The sequence below is a fragment of the Rattus norvegicus genome, chromosome 19 (assembly GCF_036323735.1).
Source record: "Rattus norvegicus strain BN/NHsdMcwi chromosome 19, GRCr8, whole genome shotgun sequence".
In the NCBI taxonomy this organism is placed as follows: Eukaryota; Metazoa; Chordata; class Mammalia; order Rodentia; family Muridae; genus Rattus; species Rattus norvegicus.
The window spans coordinates 32,319,987-32,338,111 of NC_086037.1; the positions used below are offsets into that span (position 1 = coordinate 32,319,987).

At 47.5% G+C, this 18,125-nt stretch overlaps 1 protein-coding gene across 1 annotated transcript in view; it reads right to left on the reverse strand.

The window, feature by feature from the left end:
• Chd9 (chromodomain helicase DNA binding protein 9) overlaps positions 1–17,502 on the reverse strand; it is a 223,110-nt gene extending 205,608 nt beyond the window's left edge. Inside the window, exon 1 of the mRNA XM_063278586.1 lies at positions 17,321–17,502. The gene's annotated coding sequence lies outside the window, so the exon portion shown is untranslated. The remainder of the gene's footprint in view (positions 1–17,320) is intronic.
• Between the last annotated feature and the right edge of the window lie 623 nt (positions 17,503–18,125).

Sequence of the window (18,125 nt, forward strand, 5' to 3'; positions counted from 1 at the left end):
TTCTTATCTACATTTCGATTGTTATTCCCTTTCCCGGTTTCCAGGTCAACATCCCCCAACCCCTCCCCCCCACTTCTATATTGGTGTCCCCCTCCCCATCCTCCCCCCATTGCCGCCCTCCCCTCAACAATCACGTTCACTGGGGGTTCAGTCTTGGCAGGACCAAGGGCTTCACCTTCCACTGGTGCCCCTACAAGGCGATTCATTCTACGTATGCGGTTGGAGCCCAGGGTCAGTCCATGTATAGTCTTTGGGTAGTGGCTTAGTCCCTGGAAGCTCTGGTTGGTTGGCATTGTTGTTCATATGGGGTCTCGAGCCCCTAAGCCTAGCATTTCTAAGTACCAGGATTCCATTCCCAGCACTGAAGAGGAGAGTAAAAGAAAAAGAGAAAGGGCAGTGGGGGGAGAATGAGAGAGAATATGAATAAAAATTGATTTACTCTGTAGGTAGGCTGCTCTTAAACTCAAAAGTTTAAGAGCTGGGAAATATACATAATCCACTTAACACAGTTTTCCTCCCTCCCTCTCTCTCTCCCTCCCTCTTCCTCCTCTCTCTGGAGTTTTATTCAGCAGGTCTCTGAGTCTAGAAGAAGCTGTTGGCTTCTTGGCGTAAGGCAAAGCTTACACTTACAGCACGAGTGAGGCAAAGGGAACTTGACCTTGGAGTCCTGAACCTGCTTGAGGGCCGGCCAGCCAGCAGCATTTGCCTGCTGCAATCTCTTTTTTTTTTTTTTTTTTCGGAGCTGGGGACCGAACCCAGGGCCTTGCGCTTCCTAGGTACGTGCTCTACCACTGAGCTAAATCCCCAGCCCCATGCAATCTCTTCTGCCTTCATGATCTGGGTAGAACGCACACTGTGCCGGGCACCCATGTCTTGGTAGCACAGTGTGACTGTGCCAGCTATGGTTGGTCCGGTACTCACTGTAACTGCTGTGTGTGCCACAGTGGGAGCCCTAGTGCAGCCAGGTACAGAAGTTCTACACACGCAGCAGCTGCTTCCCAAACACCAGCCCACAGTTCCCTGTCTCCACTACCTCCCCGGTGACTTTATCTTCTTCAGCTGGGACGAGAAACACCAGAAGAGGGAGTTGGTTAACACACAGTCGAGTGCAAAGATGTGTGGTCGGTTCAATGGTGGAGTGCGGCATTTCGGAGTGGGCAAACAGTACCCCATCACCTTGTACTCCTGAGGTATGCCCAAGGCCTCCATGGTGCTCTGTCCACGTTCGCTGCCACCCACTGGGTCCACAAAAGGAAGCGACCCAGTTTTTCAAAGTGAGTGATAGAGCATGACACCTTGCATCCTGCTCTTAGTCTCTGTATGCATATAGACACACACACACATACACACACACACACACACACACACACACACACACGCACACACATGCACACCTTCACTGTGGGATACTTTTTACCACCAGAAAACTCATAGCTGTACACCGATATAATTAATGGAAGTGGCACAGTCTTTGCCTTGCCAAAGCTCACCACAGGTGCCAAGCCCACAGGCTTCTACCAGGAGGTCAGTGTTGGCACGAGGAGAGAGAGAGATGAGAAGAGAGCCTTGCCCAGAGGCAGGCCTGCAGCCCTGGCTGGCTGTCACAGGGTCTGAGGCAGGAGTGTGTCTGTGACTCTGGCTGTTCTAAGGAGGAGAGGGGATGGGGACATGGCTTGGCTCTGGAGCGGTGTCACAGCAGAAGTGGTGGTCCTGCTGGGTTGGAGGGGATGAGGAATCATGGGACCTGGGGGCGGGCACACTGAGAAGGAAGGCACTTTGTCAGAAGGGTGTGATGAGAGGCAGAAGAAGGTGGGTGAGGATCCTGGATGGAAGGAAAAGGAGCTGACCAGAGAGGCAATGAGTCTTGCTACCTTAGAAGGGAATCTAGAAGGAACCGCAGGCCTGAGTAACACGGGTGAGGAGAGATGCCTATATGGGCCATGCTTAGGTGCAAAGCACCCATGGAGCCTCAGTGGCAGGTGGTGATATCGGTTGCGTTCTTTAGTAGAGAAAAGTGAGGCTCAGGAGATTAAGCAACCTGCCAGCCAGCGAGGGGTGGACCTGGGAAAAGAACCAGCCCTACAGGGGTCTTGAACATCAATCCATTTTAAGAAACCTTTCCAAGGGCAGAGTTGGGACGTGTAGCTCAGTGGTTAGAGCGCTTGCCCATCATGCATGAGACCTGGGTTTAGTCCCCAGAATCACAACAGACAAGGCAGTACTTGGTCTTGGGGTTAGATAGGATGCGTGTTGAAGCCCTGTACCAATCACCATTCAGACAAAAATATATTAATACTAGTTTGTAATAAATATACCACACATGATGTCACTGTTGGGTAATTGTACGATAATTGTACCATAGTAATGTAAGATATTGAAACAGGAATGCTGGACTATTGTATCAATTCTGTAAGTTTTAATTATTTTTTTAAAAAATACATCCATTGTGGGCCTGAGAGCTGGCCTCCTGAGTAAAGGAGAAAGGAGCTTGCTGCCAACCCTGGAGATCTGAGCTCCGTACTTGGGACCCACATGGTGGAAGAGAGGAGAGAATCAGCTCCACAAAGGTGTCTTCTGGTGGCTCAGTGGTTAGGGGCTCTTACTGCTCCCAGAACCAACATGGGTGGCTCATAACCAGTTCCAAGGGGTCAGATGTCCTCTCCTAGCTTGTGGACTCCTGCACAAATGTAGTGCAGATACACTCATATAGGCACATGTGGGTTAGTCTCTTTCTTACATGCACACATATAAACATACACACATACACACACATACATGCACATGCACAAACACACATACACCACACATATATACACATACACACACTCACACACACATACACACATCACACATACACACACATACACACACATACATACACATTCACCCACACACACATTCGCACACATACCACACATATACGCACACATACACATACACATACACACACACCACACACATACACACATTCACACACACATTCGCACACACATTCGCACACACATTCGCACGCGCGCGCACACACACACACACACACACACACACAAAATCAATCAATCAAGGTAAATAAGGGGCTGGAGAGATGGGGCTGGAGAGATGGCTCAGTGACTAAGAGCACTGACTACTCTTCCAAGGTCCTGAGTTCAATTCCCAGCAACCACATGGTGGCTCACAACCATCTGTAATGAGATCTGATGACCTCTTCTGGTGTGTCTGAAGACAGCGACAGTGTGCTCATATAAATAAAATTAATAAATCTAAAAACACCTTTAATCCCAGCACATAACAGGCAGGCAGATCTCTGTGAGTCTGAGGCCAGCACAGTCCACACAGTTAGTTCCAGGACAGCCAAAGCCAAATGTCTCCAAAACAGGCAATAGAGCTGTGTGTGTGTGTGTGTGTGTGTGTGTGTGTGTGTGTGTGTGTCTGTGTGTCTGTGTGTCTGTGTGTGTGTGTCTGTATGTGTGTATATCTGTGTGTGTGTCTGTGTGTGTGTGCGTGTGTGTCTGTGTGTGTGTCTGTGTGTATATCTCTGTGTGTGTGTGTGTGTGTGTGTGTGTGCTCTATTTAAAAATGAGCAAATTTGGAGCTGAGGAGATGGTTCAGTGGTTAAGAGCACTTGCTACTCCTGGGGGACCAGAGTTTGGCTCCCATATCAGGACATTTTCAACTGTTTGTAACTCCAGCTTCAAGAGATCTGACACTTCTGTCCTCAGACCTACACTCACATACACACATCCACAGGCAGACACAGATACACCTATAATTAAAAACAAAAATTGATCTTCAAAACAAACAAACAAACAAACAAAAAGAAAATTCTCAAGTCCATCTTCAGAAGCTACCCCATATGTATCTACACAGGTTCAGTGGAACTGGGCTGAAGCTTGTTCCCATCTTGCCTGCTGACTGGCAGAGGGACCACAGACACACCAAATATGTGTACACACACACACACACACACACACACACACACACACACACACACACACATGGCTGGGAACAATGCCTCTTCTATCAGGGTGAGAACCAAGCTTCCCTTGTTAGACTGGACCTTCCCTTTAGGCCAAGGGGCCACCTTCCTTCTCAGGGGGGCTCAAAGAGGCTCAGAAACTCCACACACTCAGGATCTCCACATGCCTTTTCTTTTGGGTCAGTCAGAGAGCCAACATGAATGAGAAGAAGAGCTGTGGTAGCATGTGCTTTTTATACAGTACTAGGGATGGAAGGCAGGACCTCAGGCATGCTAGGAACATGCTCTTACAGGGTTCTGCATCTCCTGAACACCTTCTAAGGTTCTCCAAAGGTCCGTTTGTCTCAAAATAATAGGAATTTAAATTCTTTGCTATTTATGTATTTTAGTTTTTTCCTTTTGAAGCAAGGTCTTGCCTTGTATCTGAACAGACTGGCCTTGAAGTCAAGATCCGCTGGCCTCAGCACCCTGAAGGCCGGGAATATAAGAACAGACCATCATGTACGGCTAAGAATGCTCGCTAGCTCTTTGGTAAGTCAAAGACAACAGCAGCCAACTTAGGAAGTATGAGGCCTGAGTTTCCATCCTTAGCGCTCAAAACAACCAAAAACAAACAAGAACCCGGCAGCCGTCCTCATCATACTGGTCAAAGCTGAATGACAGCCATTAACAGCTTAGAACTGTCACGTGACAGCCAGCAAGCTGGCTTTGTAAAGGCACTCGCCACACAGCCTACAGTACATCACAGCAGAAGAAACGAGAAAGACCGTGTGTCAGCAAGGTGAAAGGGAAGAACCAGCTTTGGAACAGACAACCCTCACCTACGGTATAGCTTGTACATGCCAACACACACACACACACACACACACACACACACACACACACACACACACACACACACGTCCTCACTTGCTCACAAATAAACTGAAAAGAAAACAAAACCTCCCTTCAATTTCCTGCAACACTGCCATTTCTAGGGCAGAACAAAGTCTACATCACATTAACCTGTTTCTTCTTTCTTGGAGACACAGTCTTACGTGGCCTGGCTTTGAACTCAGGCAGGGATGACCCTGAACTTGTGATCTTCCCACCTCTACCTCCCATGTACTGGAATCACAGACATGGTTTTATGCTGAGCTGGGGATAGAACCCAGGGCTTTGTGCATGATGGGCTAGCATCTAACATCTCTAACAACTGGGATACGTCCTCTGCCAGCAAAGCACTTCCTGATGGCAAGAAGTTGCTGCTGAAAGTTACACATTTGGCTAAAACGTGTGATTTGCCAGTGGAAGCCGCACATACAACATCCATGGTTACCGATCTGCCAAAGTCCTTAAGGAAGGGACAGGATGTGTCTCGAGACAAAGCTGCCCAAGAAAGGCCTGGAAATCAAATCAAGACTTGACAATGAGAAAAGAGAAAAGCAAGTGGACGGGCAGGCTGTATTAATGAACGCTGTGAAAATAATAGGCAGACAGAAATAATACAGTAGATGCTAGAGAGCAGCGCCAAGGGACGCCTCTGAGAACCTGTGTTGTCTCACGTTGTCCAGGCTAATGGGAACTCTGGAAACTTCGTTAAGCAACACAGGCAACCTCTGAGGTCTGGCCAGATCTTCCAGGAAGTCTCTGTCTTTCTTTTCACCCTCCTTACCTTCTTTCCTGTGTATTACATGCATAAGCTCATGTGTGTGTACGCTTATGTGTGCAGGAGTGCTTGCTTGTAATGTGCATGTGCCTGCTGAGGCTAGAGCTCCATCTTGGTGGTCTTCTTTCTCTACTATTCTCCACCTTATTTTTTTAATCTTAAATATCATTGTCGTCATCGACGTCATTGTCAGGGGGCACATGCCATGGCAGCTTGTGGAGGTCAGAAGGCAACCTTGTGCAGTCCGTTTTCTCCTTCCATGTTTTACAAGGGTTCCAGGATTGACCTTAGCTCCTCAGGCTTGAGCTGTCCAGGTGGTTATACCTGCTGAGCCATTTCATAGCCCTTCCACAGCCTTTCCACACAATTAACTGAGACAATGTCCACCCTGAACTTAGAGTCTGAAGGATGTGCCCATCTCCATATACCCCCAGGGCTGGTCTCTCCCTCTCCCTCCTCTCTCTCTCTCTCTCTCTCTCTCTCTCTCTCTCTCTCTCACACACACACACACACACACACACACACACACACACACACACACACACAGAAGAGGGAGAGAGAGGGAGGGAGAGAGAGAGAGAGAGAGAGAGAGAGAGAGAGAGAGAGAGAGAGAGAGAGATCTGGTTTTTTATGAGGTGTGGGGATCCAAACTCAAATCTCTATTCTTGCACAGTGGAGACTTGACTCTCTGAGTCACCTCACCACCCCTTCAGGATACTCACGAGAAGGCTTTTTTTTTTTTTTTTTTCCAAGCTGGTACCTGGAGTAACAGGAAGGAACTAGGTCGGTAATTGACCAGTCATGTCTGCCACGGGCACAGGGGTGGGGAATCCTGCCAAGGGAGCTGCAGTTCTGGGCTCTCCTCAAAGGGTACAGATATCTTAAGCTATCCTGGATATGAAACCATGTCTCTTGCCCACCTTGGTTTGCTTCCATGAACACCAACCCTTCTAACTAGAATGTGCCTTTCCATGTGGCCTTCTGCAGGGAGGGAGAGGAATGTGCTGATGGGTTAGCAGAGGGGTTCAGGCTGTTTCACAGTTCCCTCTCCCATTGTGATTTAATGTTTGTGGTCTGGCTTAGTCACCAACCTCTGGCAAGTTGAATTGGTTCATCCCTTTCTGTTGGATTACCTCCAAGTACAGAAGAAGCTCTACTCCCGGCTTGAAAAGACTCTGGACCACCAACCCCCAGGCTAGTATGATTCAGACCAGGAGGGATTTCTTCTTGTTGGGTAAGCATGGCTTCTTCTCCTACTTTAAAGTGAGGAGTATGCTGGGGACTGAAACCAAGGCCTTGCACAGACAGGCAGGTGTTCTACCACTGAGTCTTTCCTTAGCCTCGGCCTCCCTCTTGACTTGACTAAGCAGCGAGCCTTCAGGACATCTATGACCCAGCCACAGTCATCTGCCCTGACGCAAAATGACCCTGCAAGAACAAATCCATAACAAAACCAACCTTGTAAGTTTAAGAGAAAAGAATAAGGACAGAGGCCCTGCACGTGGGGGAAAGATGCCAAGGATAAAGAACAGAACAAGCTGAAGGAAATGGCAATGTTCAAGCTGCAGCCAAGATCCAGGAGGACCTGGCATCCTGTTGCCAACTGTCAATCAGGATCGCTGTGGTGGAAAGGGGAGGGACTACTCTTGGAGGCTCCAAGAGAAAGCACAACAGCCAAGAGGTAACAGAAACAACAACAACAACAACTAGGGGGCCTTGCCTGCCTCGTGGCACAAGTTCAAAGCCAGTCTGGGCCACATCATGAGTTCCTGTCTCAAAAAAAGACAAGAAAAAAATAAAAAAAGGACCAGCAGGACAGCTCAGCACCTTCCCTCAGGACCCTCCATGCAAACCATCAAACTTGAGTTTGAGCCTCTAATTACGTGGTGGAAGAAAGGAGTCAGCTGTCCCCTGACCTCCACATATCTCCTGCCACTACCATCACCGTACATATGCAATGACGACAAGAAATAAAATAAACATAAAAGCATATAGCCAGGTATGGTAGTAAATCCTTTAATCTTAGCACTTGGGAGAGTCAGAAATTAACAGATCTCTGTGAATTTGAGGCCAGCCTGGTCTACATACCAAGTTTCAAGTTCTGGGCCACCACTGTCTACATAGTGAGTTCTGGGACAGTCAGGATTACATAGTGAGATCTTGTTTCAAAAACAAAACAAACAAAAATGTATTATTATTAATTATTACTATTTTTTTTCTCGAGACAGGTTTCTCTGGTTTGCCCTGGCTGTCCTAAAACTAATTGTGTAGACTAGGCTGGTCTCCAATTCAGAGATCTACCTACCCCTGCTGGGATTAGAGGTGTAAGCCAGAGCTCCTCGTTTAAATTTTTTTTTAAAGGAGTTTTTTTTTTTTTTTTTTTTTAGTTGCAAGAGAGGAGGAGTTTATTGTTGGAGAGGTGAAGGAGTAGGCAGAGGTGATCCAGGCTCTTCCTGTGGCCAGTCTCTCAGAGGGCAAGAAGGGAGAGAAAGGAGGAACGCTTTTAAAATCACATTTTACTTCAGTTATTCAAGTACCACTTCCCCCTTCCTTTCTCTTTGTCAGCTCTGTGAAAAGCAGGGCAGCACTGAGACTAAGCTCAGTCTCAGGCTGGTGGCCTGCTCAGGAGCCGAACATGGGCAAACATTTCAGAGGCCCTAGGTTTGAAACTAGGCCTAGTGGCCTAGCCCTATAATGTCAGCTTCTGGGGAAGCTGAGTCAGGAGGATTCCAAATGCGAGGCCTACCTCTAAGAGCCTATCCCAGGAAACATTTAAAAATCAGTTTGTATAGATTAATATCTATCTATTAATATCTATCCAGCTGGAGAGTACCTGCCTAGGATGTATGAGGCCCTATATTCAATCCCCAGTGTGAGGGCAGTGGTTGGGTGTGGTCGAGATTAGCAGTGTTTAACCTGCAGTTCCGGAGGAAGACCACATGAGTTTATCCCCAGACTGTCCCTCCCTCCCTCTGTAACTCCAGGCAAAATTTTTACCTCCTTTGACTGGTTTCCTCGACGTGAAACAGTATCTCATTTAAATAGCCTTTAACCCTGATGGCTGCAGTAAAGACAGATTGAATTAGATGGGCGAAGTGTTTAGAAGGGTGGCCAGCAGGATGCAGAGAAAGGGAAACCCTTTGCTGCTGGTGGGAATGTAAATCAGTCCAGTCGCTATGAAAAGCAGTGTGGAGGCCTGGCAAAGACCTGTCAGACGATCCAGTAAACCTGCTCCTGAGTAGATATCCAAATGAAAGGAACCGAGATGCTGAAGAGACATCTGTACATCTGAGGAGATCTCCCATAGCATCCTTCACGGTAGTCACAAGACGGGATCAACCCAGTGTTCACCAGTGAATGAATGAAATGTGGGCAGACACACAAGAAGTAAAGACAAAAAAGAAAATGTGGTATACATACACAGTAGAATATTACTCAGCCACAAAAAAAAAAAAACCAAAAAAAACCAAAAAGAACAACAAAAATCTTCTTGCTACTTGCTGGGTGTGTGGAATACAACTGCAGTTCTTGTTCTTGAGAAGATACGGGCTACGATAAAGTCAAGGCCAGTCTGGGCTCTAGAAGACCTGGTTGAAACGAATTAAGTTACAAGCTGTGGCAGTGTGGATGAGCCTGGAGGATATAGTGTTAAATGAAATGAGTCAGATACTAAAAGACAAACATGAAATGCTCTCACTTGCATATGGAAGCTAAAAAAAAGTTAGCACGGTGTCAACCAGTGGGTTTTGGTGAAGTGAGGACAGTAGTCAGAGAGGAGGTGGAGAATGCAGCTACACAGAGGGCATGCCTTTTGGTTTGTTTGCGTTTGATGTATTTTTATTATTTTGATTACATATATGTGCATGTATGTATGTACATGTGAGACCAGGAGCCTGTTGGGGCTGGAAGCATCAGACTCTCTTGGTGGTTAGGATTAGAGGCAGTTACAAGAAGCCCTGGGACTTGGATGCTGGAACCCAACTTCTATGATCTGAAAGAGCAGTCCATGGTACTCTTTTTTTTTTTTTTTTTCCCGGAGCTGGGGACCGAACCCAGGGCCTTGCGCTTCCTAGGCAAGCGCTCTACCACTGAGCTAAATCCCCAACCCCGTCCATGGTACTCTTAATCATTGGACCACGGTTCAGATAGGGTCTGTTTTTTAGTTATTTTTAGACAGGGTCTCACTGTGTAATCCAGACTGACCTGGAACTTATGATGTAGAACACACACACACACACACACACACACACACACACACACACACACACACACACAGAGAGAGAGAGAGAGAGAGAGAGAGAGAGAGAGAGATATTTAATCATCACATACAATAACAGTTTGTAATAGTATACTATGTCCCATAAACACACTCAATTACTATGTGGCAGTTAAATAGGCAGGTTAACTGTCCCACACCTATAATCCTAGCACTTAGAAAAATGAAGGAAAAGGACTCAGTTCGAGGCCAGGCTTACATGGGGAGCGGGGGGGCTTGGAGAGAGGGATACAGGGAGACAAGGAGATAGGGAAAGAGAGAATCAGAGCTGATCTGGTGGCAGGGGAATCTCTTAGAGTTTGAGGCCAGCCTGGTCTACATAGTGACACCTTGTCTCAAAACAAAAACCCAGAAAACAACAATGACAAAGAAAAAGAGGAGGAAGGAGAAGAGACACATGCCACCATACCCAGGGCCTAGAAAACTCTTATATCAGCTATCATTTAAAAGGTTTTTAAATTATTTATTTTATGCATATGAACATTTTTTTTGCCTGCCCTGCATGTTTGTGCACACACCATGGATTTGCCTGATGCTTTACAGATGTTAGACTGTTAGAAGATGGCGTCAGATCCCCGGGAACTGGAGTTACAGATGGTTGTGAAGTGCAGTGTGGGTGCTAGGGACTGAACTTGGGTCCTCTGGAAGAGCATATAGCATTCTTAGCTGCTGAGCCATCTCTCCAGACACTACCCTGTCTATTTCACTATTTAATACTTTATTCCTTATATGACATGACTTCTAAAAATAATTTAATCAAGCTCTTGTTGCTCTTTTAATCGTTCATTTCATTGTATTAGTGTTTGGTCTGCATGTGTGACTACCTACATGTGTGGGCCTGGTGCCCTGGGATGCCCTGGGATGCCCTAAGACTGAAGTTGCAGGTAGGGGGTAGTGAGCTGCTGGTGGGTGGTGGGAATTGACCCTGAGTTCTCATAATTGTTGAGCCATCTCTCTAGCCCCTCTTGTTGATTTTTGAAAAATGGGGAAAAAAATAAAAAAAAAAGAAAAAAGAAAGAAAGAAAGAAAAATTAAAAAAAAGAAAAGAAAAATGGGAACAGGGTGCTGGCAATCTTGATACATCCTAGATGGCCTTGAACTCCTTTACTTCTCTTTCTGCCTTCCAGGTATGGGGGTTAGAGGCGTAGCCATCATTCCTCAGTTCCGATGGATCAATTCATTAATTGGGGTTTTCATGTCTACATGGGCATGCATGTTCACATGTGGATGTACGTGTGTGCAGGAATCATGCCTGTGCTTGTATGGCACATCATACCTATGTTAACCTCAAGTGTCTCTCTGCATCACATCCACCTGCCCACTCCCAAACTTTATGAGGTGAAATCTCTTGTTGAAACAGGAATTGGCTGATTCCAGCTAGACAGCTTGTCCTGGTGCAGTTTTCTACCTCCAAAACCCTGCGATTACACAGGACCAGCTTTTTGTTTTGTTTGAGACTGGGTCTCACTATGTAGCTTTCTTTGACTGGCTAGGAACTGGCTATCTATACCAGGCTGGCCTCAAACTCAGAGATCCACCTGCTTCTGCCTCCCGAGGGCTGGGCCTAAAGGGGTCTAAAGGGGTGTGTGTCTGAACTCCAGTCTTCAGGCCAGAGTTGGCCCACCCCTATTAGTTATTTCAAAGGAAACTTTGTATAACTGCTATCTGTACTCACAACTCAGTGACATTTGGCCTGTATGGATAGTAACTGTAAATATAAAGATGAAACAATGTTTTCAAATTGTTCCTCTTATGGGAGTTAGTTCAGTTGTTACTGTTGTTCTTGAAACAGTTTCCACATCCTGGGTTTGAAGAGGAGGACACTGTCTTGGTTACATTTGGTTTGCTTAGGTGCTGGAGCGTGCATGAAATTGTAACAGTAACAACTTTGGCAATGTTATTAAATAACCACACTCACTCTTGCCTGTGAGACGCTCTTTGGACTGGAAGAGTATTGTTTTTCAATTTAAAAGGAGAAAAGCCACAGAGGTATTCTAGAGGGCTGGGAGGGTAAGCTCTTTCTTAACACGTGTGAGGCCCTAGAACATTCTAGCACTTCCCTGAGCCTTCTACTAATTGACTGCCATCAGAAAGAAAAATCTGGTAAGCTGAGGAAATGAAAGAAAGGCCTGTGTAGTGGAGCGCACGCTCCTGTAAGAAAGGTGTCCTGAGGGTACCATTGAGGCAGGCAGGGCGGGAGGGAGACTGTAGATGGGGAAAGCCCTTCCCAGCCTGCTCACCATCTCCAGTGCCACCCAATTCATCTTACAAGATACCCAGCCAACAAGAAGCACCCCTAGAAGGCAAGGTCAGACGCCCTGTGTAGCAGATGCTTTGGCTGTCTCGTGCCTTCTTCCAGAGCATCCAGAGGCTGTGGTGCCTCCCACTTCCTTCTGCCGTAAGTCATTTTCTAGCCACAAAGTACTCCTAGCAGCTGCTCAGGCCAGATGTGTCCAAGAGGATGGCTTAGCAGCAACCCTGAGCCAATGGCAGACTCCAGGGGAAACACCCTAGGCTACCTTGCCTCTTCATGGGTCACTTCCCTCTCCCCTTCAGCTCCTAAAATTCTGGATGGAGAGCCTGCAAAACACCCAGCTCATATCAGCACATTGCCCACCCTCAGACAGACAGCCTATGAGCTCAGAAGGATTTTTATTTATTTATTTTTTTACCATCTCAAAGGTTAAAAAAAAATTAAAGGGTAAGATACATTTTTAAAAACTCCATGAGACCAACCTGGTGGATGACACATGCTTGTAATTCTTGCTCCTTAGGAAGCTGAGAGCTGAGACAGGAAGATCACCGGGCCCCAGGAATTTGGTCCAGCTTATAGGGAAAGTATCTGGTGATGGTGGGGAGGGAGGTAGGGGCTGTCGGGGGAAGGGGTTTGGGAGCATTGGTAGCCCAGCGGTAGAAGGCTTGTTTAGCACAGGAAGGCCACTGAATTTGTTCCTAACACTAAGAAGGAAAACGATTTCTTTTCATTTCTTTGGTTGTGAGTTTATACCCAGGGTGACCTTTAACTTTTAGGATCCTCCAGCTTCTGCTTCCAGGGTGCAAAGATCACAGGTGTGAGAGGTATGAGACACCATGCCACCGCCACCCTCCCCCCACACACACACAAGTTTTTGGAAACCTTCTTTTCAATTATACTGCACACAACCATGAGAGACGATGAAGCTTTTCCGGAGCACAGCTGGACTCATTTCCTCATCCACCCTCTGTGACTACTCTCACCCTACAGTGGCAGACTTGGATAACTACAACTAGAGTCATAATGGTTTGCCAAGGTTAAGGCCTTCACAGAAAAGGTTGGCGGACCCCTGGGTCATAATCAGGGACAAGGGGCAGGCTCAAGCCTGGCTACTCATGAAGGGCGTGCTGAATGCCAAGCCAATTCAGGGACATCTTGAACCACAGCTTCTCCTTTGCTGGTATATCTGTGTGCCAGTGTTCCATGCCCGAGGTAGTAATCGCAGGGGCTTGCAATGAGCCACTGATAGTGGGAATATTTTTATTAAAACAAAACAAAACAAAACAAAAACCGTAAGTTTCCTGCTTGGTGTCCTGCTAATGTCATTCATGCTTGGTGGCTTTGCTACAGCATAGTCACTGATGTCTCTTCTAACCCATCCAAACTGACAGCAGTAACCTGAGATCTGACCCAAAAGTCTGCTGGATACTATGCGAGGCAGGCTGTAGAGGTGGGAGGGACGAACTGGTGTGTGTGTGTGTGTGTGTGTGTGTGTGTGTGTGCGCGCGCGCATGTATGTGTGCGTTGGGGCATTGCTACTAACCAGCAGAGTAAAATTTTTAAGAAATGACACTTTTTCACTATATAGTCCAAGTTTGCCTAACTCCCTAAGTAGTTCAGGCTGACTTTGAACTTGTGATCTTGTTACCTGTGCCTCTTAAGGCTAAGGATTAAACTCATAATCCTAACTCCAGGCATCCCAGCTGGGTAAGTTTTGAGTATTTCTATTATCTATCTGTCTGTCTGTCTGTCTGTCTGTCTGTCTGTCTATCTATCTATCATCTATCTATTTTTAAGGCTTTATTTTTTATTTATTTTATGTATTTTATTTATTTTATGTATGTGGCTGTCTTCAGACACACCAGAAGAGGGTATCAGATCCCATTACAGATGGTTGTGAGCCACCATGTGGTTGCTGGGAATTGAACTCAGGACCTGTGGAAGAGCAGTCAGTGCTCTAACCACTGAGCCATCTCTCCAGCCCCCTAATCACAGAATCTTTCTATGTAGTCCTGGCTGTCCTGGAACTCACTCTGTAAACCAGGCTGGCCTCAAACTCACTGAGATCCCCCTGCCTCTGTCTCTTCCTTAGGATGGAAGGCATGTGTCATCACGTCAGGTGAGGAATTCTTTTAATAGCCTAGGACAATGATTCCGCCAATCTGTCAAAGGTGCAAATTGTCCTGGCCAGCCTGCCAGAATTACTGTGCTAATCGGATGAAATGGGATCTGGCCACCAAACACAGAGCCACCTGGCCAGGCTCCCTCCAGCATATTACTATTTCAGTGTATCTCCCTCTGACCACCACACCCCCAGCCCCCGGGTCAGCAGAAATCTCTAACCTTACCCTGATCTTGGCCACTTCCAGACCTTTACATTTTTGCTCTCTATCTAGGATACCTTATCTCGAACGTTATCTGTACCTGAGGTCAATGCACATCCTTGTTTTATGTTTACCTGTCTAAAGATCTGTGCATAGGTAATGCTGAAGATGGAGCCCAGGGCCTTGTACATGCTAGGTAAAGTCTACCGCCAGTCTATTTTCATATTTAATATATGTTGTTTCCTCAGCATTGGACTTTGCTAACAGCACCACAACCCTTGTCTGAAGAAAGGTTTTCCAAAATGATTTCTTTCACAGGACACATAACTTCTGAGCTCTGGGACATTGGTCAGCATTCTATCACTGGGATCAGGGACCACTGTTATCAGCCAAGACACCAAGAAAAGATACAAACACACACACCATCATGGCACCCATTAGACCATAGAACAAATTCTAGTTTACGATAATAACCTCTACTTGTGAAGGCCTTCAGTACCCACAAACCAACTGGAGGCAGAACATATTGTAGGCTGGAGGAACACTGCAGGCACCCAACGAGTTGAACATGCTAGCACAACAACAGGGCACGCCGGGGCCTGTAGGTGTTTCCCCGGCTGATCACATGGCTGCCCGAGAGGTGCAGCTCATTACTGTATGACAAGAAAGGAACCTTCTGCAAACTGCTGGTCCAGAAAAAGACTAAGACTGAAAGTAAAGTTCACGTTGCACAAAACGCATGCAGCTTTTTGTATCCATAGTAATTCCAGACAGCCAGAAGGGAAGCCATTACAAGCCAGCTATTGTCTGCAGATGGGCAGCTGAAGAGAGATGAGAAAACTTCTCCCCGTTTGACCTCAGCTCAGGACAGGAGTGCTGGGTGACAACTTTTTCTTTTCTTTGCTTGTTTTTGTTTTTTCAAGACAGGGTTTCTCTGGATAGCCCGGGGTGTCCTGGAACTCGAACTGTAGATCAGGCTGGGCTCAAACTCAGAGATCCATCTACCTCTGCCTCCTGAGTGCTGGGGTAAAAGGTGTGCACTAACATACCAAACTTAGGCGACGGTACTTTTGATGTTCTGAAAAGTTCAAATATGACTGTCAAAGTACGAGGGACATTGATTTGGGGAGACACAATCCAATTTATCGAGCCTTTGAGTTTGTTGAAATAGTGTAGCTCTTGTGAGCTTCTAGCTGTTTTCATTGTTGGGTATGAGTTCCTGGAGGGCCGGTTTACCCCTCCCTGTCTTGCCCACGTTTTATGATGTCAGGAAACCTGTCTGATACACAGTAAGTGCTGGATAGTGATTCTATTTCTATTGAGGAATTGAGAAAGTCCAGTGGAAGGGTCATTCTAGTGACCATGGGTTCACCCCCTGGACTAGGTACTTGGCCCCACGGTCTTCAGCACTGAACTTTCTTCATGGGCTAGAGACAGACTGCCCAGGGCACAAATGTGAGATCTGCTTTGTGTGTGTGTGTGTGTGTGTGTGTGTGTGTGTGTGTGTGTGTGCGTGCCTCACGTATAGAAGAATCTAGGGCCTTCATGTATGCTTAACAAAGCCACATTCCTAGCCCCCAATCACCTCTGATTGTGTTGATAACCTCCAGCAAGCCCCTTGGCTTCTCTAAGCCCCAGCTTTTGAGACACCAAAGTGGGGTATCTATGGTATGCGCTAGCTATCAGATGGGGTACTTTCTCTAGTACCTGCTACTCTGTGGATTATGGTAAAGGTTGTGATGGAGCACAGGATGCACCCTGCCTGGCACAGAACTATTTGTAAACACAGACTTTCTGTTTTAAGAGTTCCCACAGCATCTCTTAAGAGTTTTATACTGCTGTACCCATTCTATAGATGTGGAAACTGAAAGTGAGGGCGACTGGGTAAGTTATCTAAGGTCACAATTAAGGGAGGGCTGGCTCTGGAGATCCCAGGTTTTTGCTGGTAACACTAGGCTGTTATGCTGTTATGTAAGATACCCGAGACCATTTTTACTAGATACAAAGGTTCTTCCTGGTATACTTGGCTCCATTGCTCGGAATGATGGGGGCAGCCTGGATCAGCTCCGGCACTCATCTGGGATTAGAGTTGGGGAGAATCCCTCTCTCCTCCTACCCACTTGGGGAGTCCTTTCATACTGTACACGATTGGCTTTATTTTCTCTGGCACTTCTGAGTTCCACCCTTTGGAGTAGGGTGTTGCCTTGTCACCCTGAGTTTGACAGTCCAAAGGCAGAGGCAATCGCTGACTGAAAAGGCAAGAGGGGAGAGAAGAGAACCCATCCAGGCTTGTAACAGGGACCCTCCGTTCGTCTCTTACTCTTTCGGTCAAAGAGCCCTTGAATCTGGCTGCAAGCTGGAATCCCCTGGGGGAAGTTTTTAATAAAAGCTTCCCACATCCAACTCAAACCAGTTACATCTGGGGTTCGGGGTGGGGGTGGAGGTATGGAACCCAGACAGTAACATGCCTTACAATTCCTTAACCAACAATCAACGCATGCCCAAGTTTGAGAAGTGCTAGGACCCTGTTCACCCCTCAGCTCAACTGGAGGCACCCTAGGACAGTAGTATCACCTTTCTGTGTTGAAGACTTGCTGTGTGGGGGCTGGGCATGCCTTCCGGAGGCCCAGGCTCGCGAAGGATGTCTGAGTTGAGCCAGGGACCTGGGGTTCTGCTTAGCTTAGGCCCAGCTCTGGGACTGCGGGGCTCCAGGTCCTTTTGGGGCAACAGCACACGTGGCCGCTCTGTCCTCGCTGGTCATCAATGCAGACCACAAACGAGGTTGCGCGGCGGCCAACCCACCCCAGCCTCAGACATTCTAGGGACACGCCCGAGGAATCCTTACCTTGGCTGCCGGCGCTGTCCTCCAGTCCCCGGAACCCTAGGACTCTGGTTCCATCTGTCTCCCTCGCCGGCGCCAGACAGGCGCCCACTAGAGCGCAGGCGCCACCTAGTGGCCGTAAGGAGGTAGCGCGGGCAGGGGCTGGGAGGTGCGAGCGCAGTGCAGGGCGGAAATGCAGCTGGGCCTTCCCACGCGGGCGGCTTCCAACACCGCGGAGCCCGGGGGCGCAGATCCGGCCTGGGCTGCACCACCTTCGCCCCTTGGGGAGCGTGGGGAACGGAATTTGTTGTACTTTTTCTTGGAGGCGTGGAGGAGCTGTCAGGTCTGGGCCTCTGACCTGGGATCCACCCTGAGATTTTCCTGGCAGGGCTCATGGATCTTTCCTTTCTAACATCAGCTTTCAGTACGCCCTAGTGTGGCGTGGCTTCTCCTTTAAACATGTTGGGAACATCCGAAGATGCCCGGGACTGGGTTTATTTCAAGCGTAGCCTTATCAGCAACCTTCACCTCACCTCCCACCCTTTCTCTTGTTTCTGGATCCCTCCATTACCGTAGGCTGACCTATCTGTAACAACCCAGTCTGCGCCAGCACGGGGGTGGAGTCCCGGAGACACAATTAGAACCCTTGGGATTTGGCCACCCAGGTGGTGTTTCTTCCGGAGGCTCATTAGCATGTCTTTGGCCGGTCATCTGGCATCCCTGACTCCTTAGCGTTACATTCCAGCAGCCACCTCCTTCATCACTGTGACGCCAAAAACACCCCTTTGGGTTTCCAAATGTCTCCCTGGTTGGAGGGAGAACAGCTCCA